General features: G+C 47.8%; 1 protein-coding gene and 1 long non-coding RNA gene across 4 annotated transcripts in view; one reads left to right on the forward strand and one right to left on the reverse strand.

Annotated features, from left to right (window-relative positions):
• ELFN1 (extracellular leucine rich repeat and fibronectin type III domain containing 1) overlaps positions 1-17,681 on the forward strand; it is a 105,419-nt gene that overhangs the window by 83,369 nt on the left and 4,369 nt on the right. The gene's annotated exons all lie outside the window — the stretch shown is intronic.
• Positions 1-17,681, reverse strand: part of LOC135423174 (uncharacterized) — a 45,137-nt gene that overhangs the window by 19,592 nt on the left and 7,864 nt on the right. The window contains exons 2-3 of the long non-coding RNA XR_010434731.1: positions 4,074-4,268; positions 3,534-3,686 (exon numbers count right to left, since the gene is read on the reverse strand). This is a non-coding gene — a long non-coding RNA (uncharacterized LOC135423174). The remainder of the gene's footprint in view (positions 1-3,533; positions 3,687-4,073; positions 4,269-17,681) is intronic.

A 17,681-nucleotide genomic window follows, 5' to 3' on the forward strand; every position in this document is an offset into this window, starting at 1 on the left:
ACTTTAAGTCAACAGAATATGGCATATACAGCAGGGAGTCTGCTGGCTCCCTTCTGCTCTCCTCCACTTCACCAGTTCCATCTCTGTGGGTCAGCAGTAGTGTTTGCTGCACACAGCCAAGGGCCTGTGGAGAAAACAAAACTGGGGGAGAGTCCAGTTTCTGCTGCTTTGTTTCCAACCCTGCCCAGGAGCAGAATAAACTCAAACAGGCACTGCTTCAATCGTCAGCTTCTGCTGAGTCAGCACCATTTAAAACTTGGCCTTTCCGAAAAACCGCAACTCTCCAAAACCCTGGCCAAGATTTTATGAGTAAATATAAAATGAATTAGGAGGCAGGTTTTAAAATAAAGGATTGCTCTTGGAATCCAGGGATAATAATAAGTCCTCAGGAGAACACAGAATCTCTTAATCTGTAGCCCAAAGGTGCAGGGTCAGCAGTGCAGTGTAAGTGATTGAGTTGCTCTTGGACACCTTGGTGGATCTCCCATCCTGGCCACTGGCACACCAGCTGCTGCCCAGTGTGGGCACATCTGGGTTGGAAGGGTCCCTGTTTTTGTTGGGTTTTTTTTACCTCTCTGGTAGCAACAGTCCTCTGAGCTGGCTGAAAAACATCTCAAGGCAAGACTATTCACTCAGAACTGGTGATTCAACCCCACCTGATTGTCTGGAGAGAAGAGATTGGTTTCATTGTTGTTTTCAGCAAGGACATTATCAAACAGGTTTCATTTGGATTGTGTCATTTCAGCTTGTCTGTGTGGCCTGGCTGTGATGCTCCGCTTCGTTTGTGTTGCAATCGAGTGACTGGAAGATGAGGGGAAAAAAGAAAATCCATTTTGAAGTATTTCTTTACTGCAAGAAAAATAACCCAAAATGTTGACTTGTGCCCCCAATCTGCTACAAAATCAAATTTTGCTGTCCTGAAAGTTCTTACAAACTGAAATGCCTGGGATTTGGCCAGCCAGCTGAAGCAATTGCTGCAGGATGATCTCACTTTGGACAGTCCAGGAGCCCCAGGCAACATGTTGAAGGCACCACAGGGGCATGGAGAAGGTGCAGCCCTGCCCCAAGACAGCCTCTCTCCCCATGGATGTTTGCCAACCTGTCCCCAAAGAACATTAGTGTTTTTAGTGACAGAGCACCTCCACCTCCCAGGTAACCCACTGCCTGGCTCCACGAGCCGTTTCTGTCCTGAAGTCTAACCTGATTTCTCTGGCTGTAATTTAAGCCGATTATTTCTTGTCCTGTCCACCATGGACATAAAGAACAGATTATTCTCTTCCCCTTAGCAGCAGCCTTTTAAGCACTTGAAGACTGTTATCACATCTCTTCTTCCATCATCTCTTTTAGGCTAAATAACCCAGTTCTTTCAATCTTTCTTTGTAGGTCGTGTTTCGTAGACCTCTGATCATCCTGTTTCCTCTGCGTTGCCTGCAGCAGCGCCACCTCCTTTTTGATATGAGCTGCCAATACCAGAATCTACTCCAGCATAGACCTCACCAGCCCTGAACAGATAAGAAAGATGATTTTGTGAGTCTTGCAGGCCATGCTGCAGCTCATATATCCCAGGGCACTGTCTGCCTCTTGATGTGACACTGATACTTCGTGTTCAGCTTGTGACCCGCTATAATTTGTAGACCTTTTTTTGGGAACTACAGCTTGTAGGTTTGCTTTTTCCCATGAGGTTTTGGGGTTTTGAGCAAAAGGTAGGAATGAAGCATCCTGAATGAATGCTGTGTTCTCCTGTGTTTGTTGGTCCTTATTCTGGTGTGTTCATGCATTCAAAGCACACTTTTGGTCAGATTTTTGACTAGGCTGTGTGATACTTGGGTTGGATGCTATTCAATCCATGCTGAAGAAGCTTTATTGATGGTTCTTTAAGTTGCTGACTCCCATTGCCTCATAATTTCTAGTGTTTTATCTCATTTGTGCATGTCCTTTCACGGTCTAAGACATGCTTGTATTTAGCACCAGTTAATCAGCATTTTATGCAAAATATATGAGATTTTCAATTTTCTGCAGCCAACAGAGCATTGAAGTGCCTGTCTCCATCCCCCAGGACCTGTGTTTAGAGTGAGCTGGGCGGTTTTCCACAGCTTGACTTTTTCCCTTAGAAACTGGAGGTTTCTCTTCAGAAGGACTCACTAGTGGAAAGCTGAAGGCTTGTCCCTGGGGCTCAGACCTAAAGGGACTCAGTGTGAGGACTCCAGATGATCCTAGGAGAAGCACTCCACCACCCAGCCGTAGAGTCAGTCTCCAATTAATATTTAAATTTTTTATGCAGTGTGGAAAAGCCCATGATCCAGAGATGGGGCAGGACTGATCCACTGCTCAATAAGGCAAGGGGAGGAGGAGAGGAAGGACCCCTCCATGCTCCAGCTGAGCCTCTGAGCCTGAGCCAGAGCCAGAGCCAACCTGTCAGCAGACCTGTCTGATTGCCCATCCTCCTCCCCTGGGGCTATCCCAGCATCAGCTTTGTATTCCTGCAGGCAGCAGTGCTGGAAATCCCAGTCATGTGAAAGGTCTCGAGGGGAGAGAAACGCAGGTCACTGCTGGGACAGACGTTGCAGGCAGGGGAGCACATTCAAAAGTACTTGGGTTATGATAGTAATTAATGTGGACATTGCTGGTAATGGCAGAGCTGGTGCTTCAAGTAAGTGCACAGAGGCAGGAAATGAACCCCATCAATTTTTAAGATGTCAGCTGTTTCATGGGGCAGCTGCAGGGATGGGAACAACCGGACCTTGTTTGTTAGGCAGCTGGATACAAACACACTCCTCCCATGCTGTGGGATGGACCAGCCTCACTGCCTGCAGCTGGAAATGGTCCCAGTTCAGTGAGTACGTAAGCAGGACTGTGGGTGACAGAGGAATATTTGACCATTCAGTCAGAAGGTTCTTTTTCAGGGTAGTGGTTTAGATGAGGGTCTCTGTGTTGCTGTTTTATGAAGTCCATGCTTGCAATGGGTCCCGATTCAGCAAAGTGTGTTTGACTGCAGGTGAGGGCATTTCCACACAAAACCTTCTCATGCAGTGCGAAAACCTCTTTTTGGCTAGGACTTGAGTGATATTTCTAATTTTTGGGAAGCCACCCTGTTCCCACAGCAGACCAGGCATCTCTTGTCCCCAGTTCCTGCAGAGTCAGGACAGAGACTGTCGCAGAGTGGGTGTTTTTATGGACTGGCTGCTCTGCCCCTTCGTAGTTCTAATTAAGTTGTATATTTTGGAAGTAAAAATGTCCTTTTGATTATATTGGTCAGGAAAGCTCTCCAGCATCTCCAAGTAAAGAGAGGGGAAGAGGCAAGTGATCAAAGGCAGGCTGTAATGAGCTATCAGAGGCAAGCCCAAGGTCACTGGGAGCAGAAGGGCCATTGTCATGCTGGTTCATGATGCTCAGCTGGCTCCCCACTCTCCTGTCCCCATCATAGCTGAGCATTTGGGTCTGCATACCCTAAACACACACTGATGGGGAGAAACAGTCTGTGCTGCACGGGCAGCATGGTTTGAAAACACACAGTGGAGAGGAGGGATGCTCACCTCACTTTAGAGATGGGACACAGCACCTTGCTCCCCACAGGGGTGAAACCATCCAGTTACTTTGGAAGAACTGGAAGAACTGCAGGAGTCATCTGCCGGGAGGGGCACCGTCTTCGCAGCAGGCAGAGATCTAGGGCACTGATGAGCAAAAATCTAGGGCATCAAAGAGCAGAAATCTGGATAATCAAGGAGAAGAGATCTAGGGCATGGAGGAGCAAAGATGTAGGTAATCAAGGAGCAGAGATCTAGGGCATCAAAGAACAGAGATGTGGATAATCAAGGAGCATCGATATAGGGCACGGAGGAGCAGAGGTCTAGGTAATCAGAGAGTGACAATCTAAGGCATCAAGTAGAGTTGCTGTAGGGCATCAAGGGGTGGAGATCTGGGGCACTGAGGAGCGAGGTGTGATCTGACTCACAGGGGCTCTCCCAGAGCTCTGACATCACTCCTGGACTCACAGCCTGATGCTGAGGGTCATGCAGGAAGGTGGACACAGGACTGCTGTCTAGTGCTGGGTGCTGGGTGCAGCCCTCACCAACCTTTCATAGTCCAGGGCAGAGGGGAACAAACTTCCACAGGAAACTCCATGCAGCATAGTAAGCTCACAGGGTTGTTCAGGACAGCTGAGCCATGACTGGCAGCCGCAGGCTGCTCTGAGGGGGACCCGTGGAGCTGCTTCAGCTAGCGGGAGGGAGCCTGCCTCCACATCACCAGCAGCAGTAAACATGATCTGTCTGAAAAATAGAGCCATGTTAACAGTTATTGATCTATAACTTTTAACCAATTTCTTTTTTACAATATTGGATTGCATCCTAATATTAGCTTTTTATGTTCAGCACTAGGCAAACTCCACTCCATCAGCGAAAAACAGCTCCTGTGGGCCAATCTGCACCTCCCATTGAGCTGAATGATAGAGGACTGGAACAATATTTTTTGACAGATCAGTTCCTGTTCAGGGTAGTGGTGGCCATTATGCAAATCGAGCTATAAGAAGTTTAAAAGTCTGGAACCATTATATTTCTTTATTTCATTAACATCAATGCAAGCAGGCGAGTTAATACGACAGAGTGATCCCATTCCAGAGCTTGCACAAAATGGTCCCCCCATCATTTAACAAGACTGGTGATTTCCCCTAACGGGTGCTCCCAGCAGCTGCACTGGGGGCACTGAGGCATTTTTCACAGCATGCAGCTGGGAGAGGGGTGGGTGACAAATGTCTCTGAGCAGATCAGCGCACAGGAATCCTCTGCCTGAGCTGGCAGATGGCTGGGAGGGCCCTGCTCATGGCAGCAGGCAGATATCCAGAAGAATGGAGGACAAGTTGGGGGTCAATTACAAGGGCCCAATTTCCCACTGGTCCTTGGGGATCTGCTCCCCCACCTCAGAGCACCTGCACAAAATCTCTTGAGTGGTTTACTCACCCCTAATTCACTCCCCAGGCCAGAAGAAGCTGCTTAGGCAGAAATGCTTTGGAGTCACAGAGTGCAGAGAGGCATAAGCATGTATGGTTCAGGTTTACAGGGAAAGGCATCACGAGAGCACAGTGTTAACCCCATTTAACTCCTGCTCTTGTGCTGGACACAGACATTTTACCAGCACAGCAGCAATATGAGGAGCTGAGCACTGATAAAACACAGGCATGACGTGACACAGGGCAGAGATTTGTGCTCCAGCACATGCCCTGATGCCCAGGTGGTGGCTGCCCTCCTCCTCCTCCATCATATCAGCATTGTATCAGGACCACCACAAACATGTGCCTTCACAGCCACCTCTATCTTCCCATGTATCCCTCACCTCCACCCCACCAAGGCACAGATACATTTCCCTGAAACAGAATGGCAGAAGGACACACATCCTGCTCTGTGGCCCTGTTCAGCCGAGGGTATTGGCAGCAGCACCTCTTTACAAATAGAAAATAAACACACAATATTGTCATGTCAGCAAGGAAATTAATGGGGTCCTGGGACTCAGCCCTTGCATTAGTGTCTTAAGAAAGGGAGTGGGTAATACCTGGTTGCCCACAAAAGCCAGCCCACCTTATGTGGTCCAGCAATTCTGGGAGGAGCTGGGATTCTTTCCCATACACACTCTTCCCACCATATAACTCACACGTAAAAGACACAAACGTGCACACTCACATACATATGGATTTGCATAGATCTGGAAAATAAAGATCACGTCGTGCCACACTGATGGATCCCAGCACTATAATTGCTCCATTATAAATGGCAATGTCTCAGAGCATTACTGCTAAAGACTCTACCTTTTAGTGTTGAAACTTTTAATTGATTTTAAAATACGCAATCAATCACAGTTAATCAAGGAATCATGAAGAAGCTATCGTACACAAATACACAAAGACAGCATATAAACCACAATTAATGACCACTTAAACAATGGTGGGAATGAAAATAGGATTATTTATTAGTGTTTATGAGCAGTAATGGATAAAGTAATGAAGCAGTAGCACAGTGGTGTGTTAGAAGCCAAAGTTGGTAATATTTAACACCAAGTGGCCATAAGTGACTTTTCAGTGAGTGGGTCAATGGCAAAATTTAAAGTAATCTTTCCAAAGGAAGTAGATATCTCTTTTCCCTCCTCTAAACCCTGCAGCTGCTGTTTGAGGTGGTCCATCCTGAAGGAAGGTAGGAACAAAACCAAGCCATCACTGGGTTCTCCCCACAAACCCAGAGCCAGGCTGCAAACCTGTCAGGCACAGCTTTGCTCCATGGCAGGAGGACCTGTAGCCCCTTTCCAAAAACATCTCTGGGCTACCTTTAGATGTCCATCCATAATCTACCAGGGAGCTGCCCCTTCTCCCTAGGGCTGTCTCACCATGCATCAGTGCAGCCCTGACTTTAATGTTAGAGAGAGTGATTAAACCCAGCTGGGTGCCCTGTCTCAGCCTTGGAGAGCCAATTCCCTATGTCTCAGGGGGCACACAGCCTGACAGGCCAGAAAAGAGTGAGCAAAGCAAGGGCTGGAGGTTATTTAAGCCTGAGCCAAGGACAGTGAGCTTGGGCAGGGCAAAGGAGGTAAATTCCATGGAGGCACCTTGGAGGTCCCTGAGGTCTGTCTTTGAGCACAGCTCCAGGTGGTCTGTCCAGGATTTAGTACAAAAGACTATTTTATCTAAGCTGGCTTTATTCACACCCACGTAGCAAGAGCCTTGCGAGCCAGAGCCATGCACTGCCGAGGCTCACACCAACACAATCCTACCTGGGCTGCCTGCAGACCCAGTTTACTCTTTGCTGTGCTAGATCAAGACCTTCCCATGCCTCGGTGCAATGCCTGCTGTCCCCAGGGACAGGCAGAGGCACAAGGATGTGACCTTCAGACAGGGAGCAGTAGCAGAGCCCCATAATACAGCTTTTGCCTTCCTGCCATGCAGTTTGCTGCTTTGCAGCCAGAGCTGTTTAGTTCTCTAAATTAATAAGCAGCACCCAGGACACCACTCTGCACTGCCTGACACGTAGTGCAATGGAGAGCCACTGGTGAAGTGACTCCTGGTAAGAAGAAGGGAAGAGTCCAGAGGAAACTTTGTCCTCTTGCACCATTCCCTTAAAGGCCAGTACTATTTAGCCCTGAAAAACACCACCAGCACCCTTACTGGTGTCCCTACAGAAAGCTGAGAACTGAGTGAGTCCCTCTTTCCCTCCTGGAGTAGGAACATGGGAATATGCTTGTGCTCAGACCTTTCTGTAGAGAGGTGGAGGTCTCACGCTTGACCAAGAACTGCTTTTAGCACTGGACCTAAACTCCTGTTAGTCATCTCAAGTCTATGAAAAGGAGCTGACACCAGGTCAGCCCCCATAAGCACATCTTCTCTGGGGCTTTGGTGGGGGCTGAGGATGCTGCAGCCCCTCACTTCCAGCCCTGCCTGCCAGCAGCCTCCCTCCCCACAGTGCTTGTGCTTGCTCGCATGGATCAACGTCTTCCTCTCCTCCACAGTCTCTTTTATTGCCTTGCAAGTTGGCCCCAGGATGTTTTATCACACCACAGCACATAATACAAATGAAAAACAAAGAGGAAAAGTTTGAATCATTTTTTTAATATATTCATCCCTGTGCTGGGGAACAATGATCCATCTGATTAAATCCGCATGCTAGAGTTTATTAAACCAGGTTGGCCTCTCGCTTTCTCTCTCCTTTAGGCAGGGACAAGCTCATTAAAATGAACATGCTCTGCTCCCTCCCCAGTGCAATCCCGCTTCACACTGTCTCTGTGCTGCTGATATCTTGTAGACATCGCCAGGAGCTGATGAATAGGGCTCTGCAGTTCAGTTTTCTCTGGCAGCAGCACAGCAGCCAAGCTTTTTGGCTTTTTGGCAAAGGGCAGGAGATGCCTTCAGCCTACCACTGCCTCGTGGCTGCTGGGAATGCTCATCCAAGGAAAGGCCCATTAGAATTGGAAGGAGGTAGGAGGGCAGGGACTCACCACCTCACTCTAGCTCTGCCCCAGCACCTGATATGTCATTTACCTCCTCATGGGCTGTTTCTCATCTGTAAAATGGGTTTCATGGGCACTGCTTCTCCATTAGGATAATTAATGGCTATAAAGCACTTTGGATCCTGCTCTAAGAATAAACCCATCAGTAAAGACAAGGTGACAAGTGGGCATCTAAGACAGTTACTCCCCTGGGACTAGGTCCCTGTGTAGTCCTGATTCTGCAGGCAGCTGCCCACCCTGCAGCCCCCACTCTCCTTAGCGTACTTCAGGAGGGTCCCCAGCCCACCCAGTCACCCTCACCAGGGAGGCATTTCCAGCAGGCCAGTATTTTCTGCAGCTCCTCTTCCTCCTCAGGAGCCCTTCAGAGGCAACCTAAAGCTGTTACACCCCGGCAATAACAGTGGCTTAGGCCCTGTAATCCCTCCTTTACTTGACTTTGGGTTATTTTGAGCAGGAGATTAAAGGAGATTATCTGCATCACCTGAGATGCTGCACTTTCTATCTCTACCCCCTTTCCTCCATCTCTGGGGCTCACCCAGTCCCAGCCAACTAAACCCCTCCCTCCTTTCCCTGTGCTCTGCCATGCTCTTGTTTTGGGACAGCTGCCTGGCCACAGGGTGCTGCCATGTGGTGGTGATCCATCATCAACCTCACTTCCTGGACCCAGCTTCTCACTTGACCACCCATGTATCCTTCACATCTGCATCCTGAGCCAAATCCAGAGGTGCTCCACAGCAGGGAAAGAGAAAGGAGGTCACCCCAGAGCACTGTAGCACTAATTGGGATTATTTCTGTGGGCTTCTTGAGAAGGAGGTGGTGGAAAAGAGGATCAAGAAAGTGGTCCTTTGGGCCCCAGGATCTTGGCAGCCAAAGCACGGAGAAGGATTGTCTGTTTGGAGCATCCCACACTATTCAAATAAAAGAATCCCAATAACACAGGAAAAGCACTGAAAAAAATGTTTGTTTCATGCCCAAGGAGGGATCCTCATCACCTGGCACCATCTGGCCAGGGGCAGGGAGCTCCTTTCCATGTTCTGGAGACCATGTGCTGCTCTCCAACTCGCTTCAGCTTGGGTTTAGCAAAGCGCTTGGTGTTGGTTTCAATTCCTCACAAATGCTTGCTGAAATCAGCATAAACGAAGGTCTAAACAGGCAGAGCTACAAGGAGTGGCAAAAAACCTTAATTCACCTTCCTTTATGACTGAGAGATGCTCAAGCATCCCAGCTACTGAGAAGCAATAGTTCCCTTGGAAAGCAAACTCCCCCACATGGCATCACACCAGCATGTGTGACCTGTGCACACATTCATGGCAAGCTCACACCTTCATGGACTGTTTTTCCTCATTTCAGACTACACCAGCCTAAAATCCATCTGCCACCCTGGAAATTAATAGCAATCATTAAACAAAAAGAGCTGGCAAAAAGAAGCCTGAGGTGAAAAGCAGCTATTTCTGCCAGAAAAAAAATTAAAACTATTTAGACATACAGAGAGTCATTTATTACTGTGAAGTCCTCCCTCCACCTGGGGTTTAAATCTCATTACAGTTTGTCCAAAACAGATGTTACCCTTTTAGCAGTAGATTATTAACGATAAACTCCATTCCTCCAGAGAGGGTGGGTGTTTTGGGTTCACTTGCTTTTTCAGCTTGGGTAACCTCCACAGGAAATGTTTATGAAAAGGACGGGCAGTCCAAATGCTGGCATAGCTCCCTACTCCTATTGTCTTGGACTCCAAAGTTTCTTTCCACTCTTCATATCTTTCAGAGGTCTCTGAACAAGCAGGGAAATACAGAGGTCCAGAGCATGGCCCTGGACTCTGTTGAGGAGCAGATGTTGAGGAAGGGCTTTCATGTGCTAACACACCAATAGCTCCCACTTCTGCTTCTCCACCAGCAGCTGGGCATTAGCCACGTGTCAAGACAAAAAATTTCTTTTGGATGGAGCCTGGCATGTGCATGACCCATTTTTTTGCAAGCTTCTCTGCATCTGCCCACACATTTTTGGGTAGAAGGGCGTTTGGTTGGGCTTTAGGCTTGTTGGCACCATAGAGGACACCCAGTGGTCCCCTCATACCTGTAGCTGAGTATCCTCTATGGACAAAGATGGGCTTTGCTTGTTCCCACCAGTGCATGGGCATACTTCAGTGGGAAATCAGGTAGCCTTGAGAGAAACACTGTCTGGCACCAGGTTTAACCAGCCAAGCCCACAGAAGAGCCATGTTTTTGTTCTGTTTAGACTTAACATAATAAAGATACCTGCTCAGGAATCTAGGAGCCTTTTAATCATGCTGTAAGCATAATCAAATGAGACATTAATATCAGCTCCACATTCATATGGCCATCTGGCTGCCCAGCCATCTCCCTGACCATTTCAGGTAGTAGGAAGTGCATTCCCAGCATTCTCCAGAGACCCTACTAAATAGATGTTCTCACAATGCCTCTCAGTCTGCCTGGAAAGGCAGTGAGAACCAGCTATTTTGGGATTGTTGATGGTGATGCCAGTACCAGCACCTCAGGGCTCTCTCAGAAAACACTTTTTTGCTATCTACAATTTTTCCTGCACCCCAAGGGAAGCATCAAGAGCTCTCCTGGGCCATGTATGTCTGTGAGTACTCACTGCTGGAGGAGAGTTTTTCCCTCAGCACAACACATCTCAGTCCTTCAGGCTTTACAGCTTATAATGAATCCCTTCATGGAGCCCTGAGAGACACAAGGGGAGCCCCAAGTAAACAGTGTATTCGCCTCCCTACAGGTGCAGGGTATTCAAAATAAAGGGATATTTGTTTGTAGCATGGGTATCTGACCCATGAGGAGTGTCCTATAAACATTTACAGGGAAGGGTGAGTTTGTATTTCCACTGCTGAAACAACAGACCCACAGCCTTGGTAAAATGTTTTATGTAGAAACTCAGCATATGTTTGGGTTAAGAGGGCAGGGCTGGAAATGTTGATGAGGACCTGTCTTGACCTAGGGAAGGGGAAGAGGGCCCCTCCTCCAGGAGCTGACAAACCTGAGCTCCTCCAGCAGAGCCCTGTGCAGGAGCGGGGCCGTGCTGGGTAAGCTGTGCGTGGAAGGTGGTCACGCTCGGTTTCCTCTGCAATGCTGTTATCCTGAATAAACACTAGATTGGTTTTGGAGTGCTGCCCAGATAATCATTAACCTTCTCCTGGCCCATGACAAGAAGCCAGCCTGCAGCACTGAGCTAAAATTAGGCTTGTAGGGCACTGGGGCTTGCCAGATATTGCTATATTAGGGCAGAAACCCCCTTCAGAAAGTGGACGGTCAGAGGGTCCAGCCTTAAGCTGGGCCCCTCAACTCCAAAGGACAAGAGCTAGATCATTACAACCACAAGATAACTTAGATTGGAAGTCTCCAACCAGAGAAGCAGGACCAGCTTCGAAAGTGGGCGAGTGAGAGGTCAGCAGAGGTATTTGCCTACAGCACAGCCATAGCAATTCCTGTGGGCAGGACACATGCTCATGAAAAGGTGAATTCTGTTCTGCCTACCCAGAGATCACAGATCATTACCATGAAGTCCTACACAAGATGTATATTTTCTTGTCCATCTGCCAACACTCAGCAGTACAGTTCACTTAGAAACTGTGACTGATGTAGGCACTGGCCAGAGACCCACTATTACTTCAAATCCCTTCACAGGGGAAGAGAAGGACAGAGAGAGAAGTGTTCTTTTGCATGTACAACCATAAGAAATCAGAGCAAACAAGACACTTGCACCTCTGAAAATAATTTCTAACAGAGCTCACCATTTCACAGACCCACCACCAGATACCATCCTGTGTAAAAGTTGCTTTTCCTGCCAGGAATGCAAAAGCCTCCTGCAAAAATGAATTAATGAATGAAAGCAGTAAAACAGCTGCAAAGATCTCTTCCAAACAGCAGCAAAGGTCTGAGTGAGGATGACAGTGCAGCAGAGACAGGGCACAGTTCACATTGCAGGTGCTGAGGAACAGCAGCATCTCCTCTTCCCAGTGTGGGGCTGGCTCCCTCCATTGCATTGGTGCTGGAAAAACAGGCTTTGATCCTCAGCACTACTTACAGGGGAAAATGGGAGTCCTGCTTCCACAGCAGACCTCTGTTTTTCACCAGCTTAACATCAGCATAACCATCCCATAATGGAGCTGTGATTCAGACTGATTACTTCTAAGGAAAAATTCCATCAAGCAAGTATTAGAGAGGCTTTCTCCCATGGAAACACACCTTTCTTATTGCTGATGTTTACCTGATCTTACTCTTCTCTTCATTCCCCTAAAATCTTTCTTCCTCTTCACTTTCCTCTAACTCTGCCCCTCTCATCACACTCCTCAGCTCTTTGAGGGCTCAGCTGCACTGTCACTGGCTGGAGCTGACATTTCATATCTGCCCGTGCTCATATTTCAGAAGGCTGGGATAATGCACAGGTAACCCAGCTGGGCTTAAGAGGCTGTTCACCACGAAGATCATTTACACATTTACTTAAACTCAGCAGAGGATTCTGCTCAGTGGCCTGCAGCAGCGTGGGACAGGGTTGTCATCTCAACAGACCCTGGAAAATAAGCAGCATGAGATGGATGTCAGTGACTTCAGAGTGCAACTGACTGAAAAGCAGAAGAATTGTATTTTCTGAAATCCCAAGAGCTAACCTGTCTTGAAAATATTGTCATTTTAACCCAGCATTTATCTTGCTGTAAAACAAAAGATTCTTAAAAATGTTTGATCAAACAGATCTGTTCTGGCCATTCCCAGATTGCAGCTCTGGCCTCAGCCTGCCTGGTACAGGCACGACGGCTTAGAACTAGAGCTCCTCTCAGACATTACAGCACCCAAGTTTACTGTTAAAGTAAATTGACCTGAATATCAACTTCAAATAAAGATCACAGCTTTTCCACCCAGGGTTTAATTTTGCAGAAAGTGTGTTTTACACCAGAATAACTTTTTACTAGATAGGAACAACCCAACTCTGTGATTCTTAGCACCATAGAGAGCCCATGAGTGTTTATGTACTGGTACTACTAATGTCCCTGTATAGAGACCAAGCATGTAATTTCTCTTTGTTTCTCCCAGTGTCTCCCAGAAAAGTTATCTCTTCATCATCCGTCCCATTTGGATACTTGTCATACAGTCTGTGACCTCCTGAAGTCTCAGTAAAAGCTATCCTGTATGTGATGCTGAGCACTTGTCTCTCAGCCCCCCCTTTACCTCTCTGCTTCATTCCTTCTTCATCTCTCTTCAAACCTCTGTGGAAAATATATCTCTTCTCCCTTGCCTGTTTTTCTTAAATAATAAATAATAGGAGGAGAGAGAGTAGAATTGACTGGAGAACTCTATTATCTAACACATTTGGGAATAAGGTTGGGATGCACAAAATGCTGCCTAAACCCTGTCAGCGGAGGCAATATTAGTACCAGGAGCTCTGGATATAAAATGAACTTGAATTTTACAGGCCTGAGCTTCTTTATTATTCAGGGTGGTTGTGATTCTGACCAACAGCACCTAGCAGGAGGTGATGGATTAAACACCAGGAATATGACTGAGGAGAAAAACCTGCCTGGATGCCTCCTTTCCCCACCTGGCGTCTACAGGATGGACATTAGCCATTTAGGGGTGATTTCATCACTAATAAATGTTTTATCTGCCATCTTGGAGCTGCCTCCTCACATTATCTTATGCATAATGAAGAGCCAAGGTTCATTTGAAAATTTGGTGTCTGTTAGCTGAATTTTCCCTCTGCACTTCTTTGGGTGGCTGAATATTTATCATTTGTGACGTACCACTCCCGTTTTCCTATGACTCTCATTGCAGTGGGGATCCTTCATTTTTTTTTTGACAAAACAGCCCAAGTGGCTGTGACAGGGTCTAAGAGAAGCTGGAGATGGAGTAGCTAGGGGGAAGAAAGTTATGGAGGTGCAGGAATGCCAAGGAGAGGAGCACTGGTGAGAGTATGTGTGTATACACACGCACACACGCACACGCATGTTAATCTGGCTCCTTGCCTTCCCTCAGTAAATGTAATCCACAGTTTGAAATAACTCATTCAGTAGAATAACAAAATTAGGAACTGAGTGCCAGCTCACTCTCCCTCTCCCTCCCCAGCCCCCACGGCTGCTTTGTTTGCTTCCTTGCAGCTGCTGCTCTGGTTTAATTTTCCAAGATGCCATTAGTCGGGAAATGGAAGCAAAAAGTTCCCAGCCAGCCTGTACTGGTTTTTGGAGCTCCAGCTCTGCCTTTTTCTTTCCACCTCCCTTCTACCACCCTTGGGGGTTTTCAGCCAGGAGGAGGATGCTGCTGCTCATTCAGTTCAGGCTGCTGACTCGTAGGCATCACAAAATCCCAGCAGTGCCTCTTTGCCACTGGGTTGTTGACAGGGACCAGGGGTGGAGAAGCAGGAATGGGTAGGAGGAGAGTATATCGCAGTCAGGGATGAGGATTAGCGTGGAGAAACATGGATCTGGGCTCCAACATGGATACTGGATATCAGAGGCAACGTGCAGGAGCAACAAGGAGTGAGGGAGTTGTCATTGCCTCTTTGCTGGCCTCTGTCAGCCCAGCATCTGCTCAGCTGGTCAAGCCACTCTGCCTTCTGAGAGCAAAGGGAAATACAGCCTGGTCTTCAGGGCACAGGTAACTGTGCAGGAATGTGGGTACCATGGCCTCACCACGGATGTGGCCTGTTGTCATCATCATCATGGTGCCACGGTTCAATATATCCCTGATTGAGATAAAATCCATCATTTCAAATAATTGTTATTCCACACTGTCTTCATTCCTCCCTTTTGCTTCTTTCTCAAATAGTGAAGGAGCCCCCCAAATCTCCACTTTCCTTGTTGTTTTTCATATGAGAGTTGTAGGTGACTTGTTCTCAGATTTTCCTAGGCAGCATTGTGGAGGGTGAGAGGACTGGGAAAAGTGATATGCGATTGGGTTACCAGGAGAATAAACCCAGGACAGCTGGGCAAAGACAAATAAGGCAGGCAGAAGGGTTAAACAACTGGATTTTCTTACTGATTTTTACCCAGTCTGTTGGGAAGAGGCACAGGGGTCTCTCCCTTGCTCTCCAGAGCCATGTCCAAGATACAGGAGGTCAGGGAAAGCAAAGGCTCCTCAGCCAGCCAGCTGCCCTGTTTTAACCTGCAAGAATCAGACCTGGGATTTCAGGAGCAGAAACGAACAGGAAAGAGAGATTAGAGGTGAGGTAAAAGGTAGAAAAGGGAAGAAGGAGACACCTCCTGGATGTCTGTTATCTGCTGTTACAGGGAGATGAGTGGGGAACCACGGCAAGTTGCCCCTGCTCTGCCTCGCGGGACACTCGGCTCTTGTCTGATGTTGCAGCACACACTCTCAGGAACACACCCACACACACCACAGTGCTGGGAAGAGGCTCTCAGAAGCCAACAAGATGAACAATTTTGTCTTCCGTGCAAAGCAACAAGACCCACTTCTCCACTCCCCAGTCATGTCCCAGCAATCTAATAAAAAGGGAGATTAGCCCCTCTTTCCTCTCTCACATCTCCTTAATGCTATCATTTTAGTCACACTTTGCAAAGCAAATAAACCAGCAAATTGCTTGCTTTAATGAGCTGAAATTAAACTCGGGCTGCTGATAAAATGCCTTTTCTCCTTTCTGTTGTCAGGAAGGACTCATCTGATAGGCAACGTATGGGAAAGAAGAGAAAACACATATCAGGAGCCTTACTGAATACGTTTGAGTCGTTTACTGTTGCTCTTCTTCATTCCCAGCACCTACAATTAGATGAGGGAGGCACATGGGTGCTGTAGGGGAAGGCTACAGGGGATCAGCCTGGCAAGATCTGTGGAAGGTCTGTCTCTGCTCTTTGGTCACAGATGGTGCCACTCCATTACCTAATGCCCTCTGACACAGGCTGCTGCCCTCAGCCTCCCCAGGGTGGAGTGACACGAACTTTCCTCTGCAAGGAAAAGGCTGGTTTGGCTCTGCAGAGCATTCCCAAACACAAGTTTGCCCAGAGAAGATGGCTGGGTCACAATGGGAGCTAGAGGAGACAGAATAAGTACTTGCTGAAGAGAATATGCCAAGATGCATCCATCGCTGCTGCCTGTGCTGGCTCAGTTTGGCAGGGCTTCCCTTGCCTGCAGGAGGTCCCTGGAATCTACAAGCCCATGGAGGAGGACAGGGAGATGGGTGCACCAAGAGCAGGGAAAGCACATTCTGTGCCACACCAAAGTGACAACTGGGGCAAGCCATTGCTTGTGGCTCTGCAGGCCAGCAATACCCTCCTCAAACACGCTCAGGGGCAATGTGCATCCTCACAGGATGCAGGAGGAGCTCGAGATCAGGCTGGTCCCTGTGGCAGAGGAGAGCAGGCCCATCTAGAGGGAAAGTCTCCACCTGCAGCACAGTGCTTGTGCTGGGATTTTCATCCCAACAAGAGGAGCTCGGGGCACTTTGCCTCAGCCTCCCACCACCCTGTGAAATGCTATCATTATCTCATGGAACCAGAGAGGAGACTGGAGTGCAGAGAGGTTAATTGAGTTGTCTAACACCAGGAGGGATGTAGCAGCAGATGTGTTTCAGTCTGGAACTGCAGTCTGTGTCTTGCCGTCAGCTGGGGAGGTGATAAGGGGGACACTCACCTGTGGTCTCCCAGGGAGCCCTGAGAGCCTCCCTCTTCCCTTCCTCACTGGCTCCAAGGACTCACCTGTGCCCAAATGGACTTCCAGGTGCTGGTGAAGTGTCCCAGGGCAGTGACAGCACGTGGAGGACAAGGTGGCTAGAAAGTCTCAAGTGCAGAGAGGTGACGTGAGAGAAGGTCTTGTTATTCATGTAACAGAAAGCCAACTGTGCCACCAGGGAACAGACTCATTGTTCGCAATCCAGAAAGAACGAATAAACTGTTTTACTGCTTATTATTACTGGCCTGTTTACCAAGGTATAAACTGAGTGGTGAACAGGGATCTCTGCAGTGAAACATGGTCTGCTTTGCTGCCTGGTATTGTGGCTGGAAAAGAACCTGGTTTCTTCTGGACATGGGCAAGAGTATGGCATCTGCCTCTAAATGCCTCTTGACAATCAGCCTCACATGATTTTCAGGCATGCAGCACCAAGCACAGTCCCTTCACTGCCTGTGCACTGCGAAATGGTCTGGAAAACTCTTTCTGGATTTATACTATTTTCCAGGTTCAAGGAAAGACAATTTAGATGTAACATGTACCCCTGTCTCCTTCACAACTTCCCAAGAAACCTCCAGTTCCTACCAGCTGTGTTTTCAAGGAGTGCTGGTGGTATCTTCCCTGGCTCCTATAGCCTGAGCTTGGACAAGGCAGATAACCAGAGCTCCTGTTCCCAACAAAATTTCAAAGAAGAATTTTTCTAGATGGGCCCCATTTGTGGGTATCTCCATCTCTGCCATAACACCACACTGCATCTGTCCTACCAGCCCAGAGATCTGTTTGGCAGTAGAGATATCCACAGACGATATTTTCAATGTCTGTGGAAAAGCAAGACCCAGGAGATGCTGGGGCTCATGCAGTTCCCACTTCTCCACTTTTGCCTTCCTGTTTCCCTAAGAAATTATAAAAGGAAGTAGAAGTTGTGTCCATGGATGTTGATGTTTAGTCAAAACTGAAGGGAAAAAAAAGAGGAAAATGTGAGCCAGGAATGAGAATTTTTCTGTGGGAAGTGAGGCGGCCGGCAGCCTCAAAGATTGTGTCTAGTGAAGACTCTTC

The sequence above is a fragment of the Pseudopipra pipra genome, chromosome 16 (genome assembly GCF_036250125.1).
Source record: "Pseudopipra pipra isolate bDixPip1 chromosome 16, bDixPip1.hap1, whole genome shotgun sequence".
Classification (NCBI taxonomy): Eukaryota; Metazoa; Chordata; class Aves; order Passeriformes; family Pipridae; genus Pseudopipra; species Pseudopipra pipra.